General features: G+C 33.8%; 1 long non-coding RNA gene across 1 annotated transcript; it reads left to right on the top strand.

The window, feature by feature from the left end:
* Positions 1 to 2,104: 2,104 nt before the first annotated feature.
* Positions 2,105 to 7,593, top strand: LOC123565592 (uncharacterized). Its single transcript, XR_006689136.2, has 5 exons — positions 2,105 to 2,165; positions 2,874 to 2,924; positions 4,838 to 4,937; positions 5,250 to 5,300; positions 7,521 to 7,593. It is a non-coding gene; the product is annotated as an uncharacterized LOC123565592 (long non-coding RNA).
* Positions 7,594 to 9,442: the final 1,849 nt, after the last annotated feature.

Here is a 9,442-nt window from a genome sequence, read left to right as displayed (position 1 = left end):
GTGTATACTGTACACAATCACACATGTTTCTTTGAACATGTTACTCATGAACGCGATACCAATCTACATGTGAATTTACTTGCTTTGTTTAGCGAAATATATCAAAATGCAGAATAGTTATATAGAGTATATACGACTGTGTACAGTTTTAATACCGTCAAAAGTAAGATTGATAGACACTCATGATACAACTGATACTACTACAAAAAAGAAACGAAAGTAGTATTCAATAACGTTTGTGTAAAATTAATGTACGTGTGTATCTACAAGAAGAAATCGGATAGAGTGCAGTAAAAGTTGAACAAAGTACATCTTTAAGTTATCCCATTGCTTCGAATAACCACAAATAACGTTAGAGTGCATAAAACATATTAAGAGTTTAAAGATGAAATAGATCTAAAGGAGGCATTGAGAAAATTGACGTAAGCAAAATGGCCACATGGCTTGGACACACTCCGCACTGCTTTCATGTTAAGAATGATACGGAAGACAAAGATTTTGCATGTTTTTATGACACATGCAGACAAAATGTTCGATGATACCTATATACTATTATTCTAGAAATACAAAGCAAATAATAAGTATGATTGGTGCCTAAAGTGTTCCACATTTGATATGTTAAAATATCCCTATACCTTCGGCTAATACATCTGTTTCGAATCTGGTTTGATATTAATGATGAAAGCAACTTTTCAGGCGGGATGTTGATAGGCTTGCCCTAATCTAATTAAAAAAAAAAACAATGAATAATCTATGCTGTCTTATATTTAGTACAAATGCCTTGTAGCAACAAACACCACGATCTTTCACAATGTATTTGAAAAGAGTATAATTGGAATATAATTACAGTTAGTTTGGTCTACAAACAGTCACGGCACTAGTCATTTACTCTTCCTAGAGACCTACTGATAACAACATTTAAAGAACATAGACATCCATATAGCACTCAACATGGAAATAGTGATGCCCGTAGATATGAACAGTTGCACAAGTTGAAATCATCTTCCAGGAATGTAGATTTCCTGATGGACTTCATTCGTCTTTATTCATTTTGTCTAATGATACCATATTCTTTCATCGTGGCATTTAACACCATGTCCACATTGTTCACCTTGAATTTCTTAGTTTAGATCTGAAAGACTTATGAACTATTTAATATCAAAATACATGGTGCTTTTACTTAAATGTCTACATATTTGAATATCAATATTATATAATATATATTGCTCAAAATTAATACAGAGACAAATTAGAAAAAAACTAATTCGCGATGTTGATGATATTAGTGCATGTTTGGTTGTCTCTTAATTGCCTACATATTTAAAAAGTTTAAATGTATGAAGAAATAAATTCCATTTCAAAATTATTTATTTCTTCAAGAAAAAGTAAACCATTTTTACAAAATCTGATGCTGTCGGTAGATTGAATCCAGTACAAAATCTATGAAAAACATGTTTGTCTACTAATCAGTTGTTCAGTCCGGTCAAACTGCAAATGAATTTGTGAAAGAAATCGTATTTCCTACTTCTGTACACGTGCTTAAAGCTATTTCAGTGGAACCGAAAATGGCCCAGTTGAACTTAGATCTAAACCATTGACTGGGCCATGAAAACTATGTAGATCTAGTGTATTTGATCATGAAAATATAAAAACTGTTATCAATTATATTTTTAACCAAAACATATTTTGTCCTTTCATAGTACATCCAAATAACCAAAAGGTGTTGTAGTGATTCTTGCTGTGCACGTGAAAATGGCTTCTAAGTCTTCCGGACAAACGTAAATTAACATTGATTGTTGGAAATCAGCCGATTATGTAAAAGTATCTCAATAGTGAATATTGGAAACACGGAATAAGGTCTATTATAATTGTTGTTTTCTTTTTAAATAACTTGGGTCGTGTGGTTTTCGACCAGGACAGGCGAGGATAAGAATAAACAAGGATTCTAAAATTCAGATAATTCCATATCCTGACAAGCAGAAAGGCCTTAAGGTTAGTAGACATATGTGTGAATTCTTTAGGCATGCTGCATAAATAAAAATGATAAATTATTTTTGCTATGGCTTTTAGCAAAAACGCATATGTTGCCTGTGTTAAAATTTGTATAAAAGCTGAATCTTTCTGGATCTTTTAATCGTTTTCTGACAGAAGCTTCAACTTGTCTGGTAAGCGTTTTAAATATTTTCATATAATTACTTTAAACTTATCAAGATCATATATCGATTCTGCAATAAACTGTGACATAACAATTATTTTCATATATATTAAAATGTCACTCCTCGATTTATGCTTTCTAACTCATCAGTTTCTCAATTCATATTTTCAAAACTTTCATGAAATTATATCTCCCAGTTCTATTACATTTTGATCGCAGATTATTGTGGTGCATATCGATGGACAATAAGATAATTATTTCAGTTGATGTTTATACATTGCACATTAAATCTATGCATGTAAGTTTCATAATGAGGACCCTTGGTAGAGAGGAAGTGAGTTCACTTGATCCTCTCCGCTGTTTGCAAGGGATATGGAATTTAGGAAGTTTCGTAGTAGGAAGCTAGCATGCAAACCTTCAGCTTTGTTTCCTTTTAACTCTTACCCTACTAAATTTCTATAATGAACTTGCCCATCTTTCAATTTGGACAGTACCGGCTGTTAGAAGGGGTGCTTATAAGATACTGACTGAATGGAGAACAGTAGAGGTTATGATCAGACTGTACGGATGTGCAGGCTTATCATGATCTACACTGGTCACAAAGGCAGACTCAATCGTGTTCAGCATGATAAGGGTTAATATTGCTGCTTTGCTGAGCATAGTTGTTGCAGCACATAATCTTTTCTATAATAATCCTTTGCCGTTCATTTGATTGCAGGTAAAATGAAAGCTGTATTTCTGATGTGCCTTTTGTTGCTGTCGGTAGGAGGTAATAATACTTTTAATTGTAGAGAACTATTATCTACTTAAATGTTAGAATGTATACGTTGCTTCATTACACCTCTCTCTATTTAGTTTGTAATATTGTAAAGGCGAAAACCGTATTTGTCCATTAACAGCGATTAGGTCAAATGTAACCTTACACCTTAGGCTTTCATGAGGGTTGCATCCCTTGTTATTGCAAGTTACAACATGGTGACGAGACGTTTTGCAGAATCAATTTAGTGTAGAACATAAACAAAATGTCAAAAGTAGATAAAAATGTCAAAAGTAGATTATGTTGCACAGTAGAATACCAGATTGTTACATACCAGACTGGGATTTCCAGTATTTTCCCTGGTGCTGGAAAACTCCATTTAAACCCTGGGGCGTTAGATGACTCTCGTGTTGAATATAACGTATTACGAACTACATGCATGTAGAAGATTTATATAGTAATTTATGGTTAATTTTATAAAACAGAAAAAAATCCAATACTTTGATAGTTGTTTCTTGATTCAGAAAACGTGTTTCTCAACAATATTAACGTTACGCTCAAGTGATAACACTAAACCAGGACAAGATGCTGTTATTTGACGTCTTTTCTTTTTACGGACGTTGATTTTCCTTCTTTGTTTATATACGTAAATAAATTGTTCAGAAAAGAAAGTCATTCGTTTAATTTGATTTTTACTCTCATTTATTGAATTATAATGCAAGGAAAACATTCTATCACTAGCTGTTGGTGCAGATGGGAATATCGGGCTCTCGGGTAACTGCTTACGTGGAAATCGGCGCCTTTAGAAAACAGTTACCCTCGAAACCGGATATTCACATCTGCACCTACAACCACTGAAAGAATCTAAAAAAATAGATATTTTTTAAGATGAACTTAACCGGAATTTGACATGAAACGTTATGACGTCCTTCCAATTCACAGACGTTGATCTCCCTTGCAATTTTAGTACGATGCTGTAAGAAAAAATAAGTGAAATTAAACGGAACTTTATTATTGTTATTACTTATTCAATAACATAAAATGTAGTCCTCACACAGTGTGTAGTTTACCTTATATGAGCAAATTTTGTATAGGTTAAAATACAGACTTTGTAACTAATAGTACAATTTATAACGCGACTCCTAATATCTGTTATACTAAGTGATCGGTTCATAATAATTGCATGTTTACTGCACTTATCAGTCACAAATCAAAAAATTAAAATGTGAAAATTAATTTCTTATGTCATGTCACAAACACGTATTGAATAGCTTGCCGGTCAGTTGTCAAAACTATCGACACAAAACCCGTATGACCTTGTCCATTATACGTATAATATGGGTAGACACTGATATTTTAATGTAAATTTAATAAACTACATTTGCTATTTAAGATAGCAGTCTCTTTTGATTTCGAATTAGCAAAGCAATGTTTAATTTGCCTGTGACAATACCTAAAAATGTTTGCAGTGAATATAATAAATTATAATAAGTGAAACATACATGGTTATATTTTTTCATCAATTTTGATCAGTGTTTCGTCAAAATGAATACAAATTAACACATCCATCAAAAAATATAAAAACAGGCGGATCATAGTTTCTTTTTTACTAGGTTAGATTTACCTGTTTCACGGTGTATACAGAAAAAAGAGTGAACTGGCAGTACGATTATGTTCAATTACGAAACATTTTTCCTTTGTATAAAAATTGTATAGACGGCTGTGTTCGTCTCATATGGCTTTTCTTGTTGACTCTTTTTTAAAATAAGTATTTCATTTAATGTTAACCAATACAGCAAGATTGTTCAAGTAAAGTTTGTAAAATAACATAACTATGGTGGGGCCAATTTCAAGTAACTGATATGCGAAAAAAAATTGTCGCGCTCAACAATGGTTCTATATTCCGTTTAATTATTTTATTATAGTAGTTATAAGCACAGAAGCGTGTGCGTGTACACAAGACTATAACCCAGTTTGTGGAGACGATGGCAAGACACACCCGAACAACTGTACCCGTGCCTGCAAGTAAGTGTAACGCCGTTATAATCACTAAATCTGTACTGAAATTTAGATTGATATGACAATCACGTTAGGGACATTTTTGTTAGCGTCGATTCAGGTTCGTTTTATATACAAACTTTCATTATTCCCTAATGGAGTTTTAGAAAAGATATATGGCACTAAACAGCATACAATTCTTTTCGTTTATAACAATGATTCATAAATCCATCATTTGATCCTTATTTCAAAGACTTAAAATAATAAAACTGTTCGTTTTTATTTTGTTTAAATGAAACTAATTCAGAATCCTATAACTTTACACATTATTATTTACAGTGGTGCTGCTTTTGTAAAGAATGGCGATTGTGACCGTTAAATCGGTGCAAGGTAAGTGTAATCCTATGCAGATACTTAGGTGTACACAGCTTATACATTGTTATAATTAAACAATCAAAATCAACTATGTGAGTTTCACCATAAAATGTATTTTAACAGCTTGAGCATTACAATGAATTTGTTGATTCATGTAGTATATATTATTTACCTGTGTTGCTTTTGCTTTAGCCGGTGCTAATGAACAATTTCTCACCACTCGTGAACAAACTCAATCAAACTGTGTGTGTTTGCTTTCGAACTCGAATCGAACTCCATTCATTAGTTTGTTACCAGGCAATAGGATCAAACTTAATTCATAGGTTTGTTACCAGGCAATAGGACCGAACTTTATTCATTAGGTGTTACCAGGCAATAGGAATGAACTTTATTCATTAGTTTGTTAAAGAGCAATACGATCAAACTTCATTCGTTAGTTTGTTACCAGACAATAGGACGGAACTTCATTCATTAGTGGATACCAAGCAATAGGACCGACCTTCATTCATTAGTTTGTTTCCAGGCAATAGGATCGAACTTCATTCATTAGCTTGTTACTAGGCAATAGGACCGAACTTAATTCATTTGTTTGTTACCACGCAGTAGGATAAATCTTCATGCATTAGTTTGTTACCAGGCAATAGAATCGAACTTCATTCATTAGCTTGTTACTAGGCAATAGGACCGAACTTCGTTCATTAGTTTGTAACCGGGCAATAGAACCGAACTTCGTTCATTAGTTTGTTAACAGGCAATAGGACCGAATTTCGTTCATTAGTTTGTTACCAGGCAATAGGATCAAACTTCGTTCATTAGTTTGTAATCAGGCAATAGGACAGAACTTCGTTCATTAGCTTGTTACCAGGCAATAGGGCCGAACTTCTTTCATCAGTTTGTTACTTAGTTTGTTATCAGGCAAAAGGACAGATCTTCATTCATTAGTTTCTTACCAGAAAATAGGACCGAACTTCATTCATTAGTTTGTTACCAGGCAATAGGACTGAACTTATTCATTAGTTTGTTTCCAGGCAATAGGATCGAACTTCATTCATTAGTTTGTTACCAGGCAATAGGACCGAACTTCATTCATAAGTTTGTCACCAGGAAATAGGACCGAACTTCATTCTATAGTTGGTCACCAGGCAATATGACCGAACTTCATCCATTAGTTTGTCACCAGGAAGTAGGACCGAACTTCATTCTATAGTTTGTCACCAGGCAATATGACCGAACTTCGTTCATTAATTTGTTTACAGGCAAAAGGACCGAACTTCGTTCATTAGTTTGTTAACAGGCAATAGGACCGAATTTCGTCCATTAGTTTGTTACCAGGCAATAGGACCGAAATTTGTTCATTAGTTTGTAACCGGGCAATAGAACCGAACTTCGTTTATTAGTTTGTTAACAGGCAATAGGACCGAATTTCGTTCATTAGTTTGTTACCAGGCAATAGGACCGAATTTCGTTCATTAGTTTGTTACCAGGCAATAGGACCGAACTTCGTTTATTAGTTTGTTAACAGGCAATAGGACCGAATTTCGTTCATTAGTTTGTTACCAGGCAATAGGACCGAACTTCGTTCATTAGTTTGTAATCAGGCAACAGGACCAATTTGTGTTATATAGGACCGAACTTCTTTCATTAGTTTGTTACCAGGTAATTGTATCGAAATTCATTCATAAGTTTTGTTTCCAGGCAATAGGATCAAACTTTGTTCATTACTTTTTTACCAGACAAAAGGACCGATCTTCATTTATTAGTTTCTTATCAGGCAATAGGACCGAACTTTATTCTATAGTTTGTCACCAGGCAATAGGACCGAACTTCACTCATGAATTTATTACCAGGCAATAGGACCGATCTGCATTCATTAGTTCGTTATCGAACTTCATTCATTTATTTGTCACCAGGCAATAGGATTGAAGTTCATTCATCAGTTTGTCACCAGGCAATAGGACCGAACTTCATTCATTAAGGTAGTTGATCGATAATAGCAATCGGACGTTTTCGTTCAATTATGTATTTCCTGTATATAATTTCGGCATTCTCTGTTATAAACGAAAAAAACGTTCTTGTATGAGGTACAAACTTGCAGAATCGTCCAGTGATTACAAATAAACAACATATTTTAGGAAACGTAAAAGAACGGAAATTGCCGATTGCAATTACTGGGCCACTTATTTAACATATCATATCGTTCGTGCAATGTAAATACTTGCATTCTTTTTCTTTCAGAGAAGAGGCTTAAAACAAAGATAAGATATGAAATGTTTGTAACAGTTAACAAAAATACAAACATTAAAAAATATGATTGCAGTTGTTCTTAATCACTTTCATTTATGTTGATATATAGACGTCCTTTGATGATACTGATATTCATTTCAAACTGTACTGGCAAAATAAAGGCGTGTATAGAATCTGACGTTGTAGGTGTAAGAGAAATAAAGCGACGTCGCCCTTTGACAAAATATCGAACGAATACTTAAAAAGTACGACCGAATTAATGCTTCCCATTTACTGTTTGTTATTTAACAAAATCCTTGACACAGGTATCTTACCCGATATATGGCTAATCGGTTCTATTCAACCTATATTCAAAAACAAAGGTAGCCCACTATCACCCAGTAACTATAGGCCCATAACTATTTTAAGCTGTTTAGGTAAACTTTTTACTTCGATACTAGATGACAGAATTAAACTATTTTTGAATGAAAACACTTTGTTACATGAAAATCAGGCTGGTTTTAGAGCTGATTACTCTACGATAGACCATATATTTACACTAAATTTTTTAATAGAGAAGTTAAGATCAAGTAAGAAAAAGTTATTTTGTTGTTTTATTGATTTTTCTTCCGCCTTTGATTTAGTTTGGAGATCAGGTTTATGGAGTAAAATTTTTAAAAGTGGGATACGTGGTAAAATATTCAATGTTATAACCAACATGTACCAAAATATTAAGTCTTGTGTCTCGGCAAATGGACAGAACTCTGATCTATTTGAAAGTCATTGCGGGGTTCGACAGGGCGAGAATTTGTCTCCAGTTATGTTTTCATTGTATTTAAATGATTTAGAAGACTTTTTATCCACGAAAAATGCAGGAATAAATTTAAATGCTGAAATTGACAACGCAGTCGTATTTCTACAACTACTGGTTTTACTTTACGCAGATGACACTATTGTTATTAGCGATAACGAAAAAGATTTCCAAAACAGCCTAAATGATTTTGCTTCGTATTGCCGCGCTTGGAAGCTCAATATAAATTTTACAAAGTCCAAAATTATTGTTTTCGGAACTAATAAGCCACAGAATTATAATTTTCTGTTAGGTGAACAAGTGGTTGATGTCGTAAAAACATATAAATATATATGAGTGCTGTTCGCATCATCGGGTAGTTTCTTACAATGCCAAAAGAATATTGTTTCACAAGCAAATAAGGCAATGTTTGCACTTTTTTTCAAGAATAAATAATCTAGATCTTCCCGTGGATCTTCAGTTAAAGCTGTTTGATCACACCATCTTACCAATACTAACTTACGGATGCGAAGTGTGGGGCTATAGTAATCTAGACATGATAGAAAATGTCCATTGTACTTTTTTTATGTAAAATAGGAAAATGTAGGAGCAGTACCCCTAGGTATATGCTGTATGCAGAATTTGGGCGATACCCAATTGAAATTATCATTAAAGATAGAATGATAAAGTTTTGGAATAAAATAATCTTATCCAAGCATTCTAAAATTGTTTATATTTGTTATCAGAACATGATACAGTCTGTACACGCTTTTAAATGGTCATCTTGTATTAAGAGCATTCTAGACAATACTGGCTATTCCTGTTACTGGCTTAATCAGGTGACATTAAATTGTAAAGGTATCGATATTTTGGTTAAAAGGGTTCTAACAGACCAATTTAACCAGCAGTGGTCAACTTCCCTAACTGGATCATCAAAAGGTACAGGCTATAGCCTATTTAAAGATAACCTTCTGATGGAAAGCTATTTGTTGTCGTTGCCTTGCTCGCTCCGACTAAGTCTCCTGCATTTCAGAACAGGAAACCATCGACTTCCGGTTGAAACCGGGCGCTGGCGACAATCTCACGTTGCACATGAGGAGAGAAAGTGCCGACGGTGCCCACTTAACGATACTGGGGATGAAAT

The sequence above is a fragment of the Mercenaria mercenaria genome, chromosome 8, assembly GCF_021730395.1.
Source record: "Mercenaria mercenaria strain notata chromosome 8, MADL_Memer_1, whole genome shotgun sequence".
Taxonomy (NCBI): Eukaryota; Metazoa; Mollusca; class Bivalvia; order Venerida; family Veneridae; genus Mercenaria; species Mercenaria mercenaria.
Note: the sequence above shows the minus strand (reverse complement) of the source record. Positions and strands in the feature narration are given on the sequence as shown.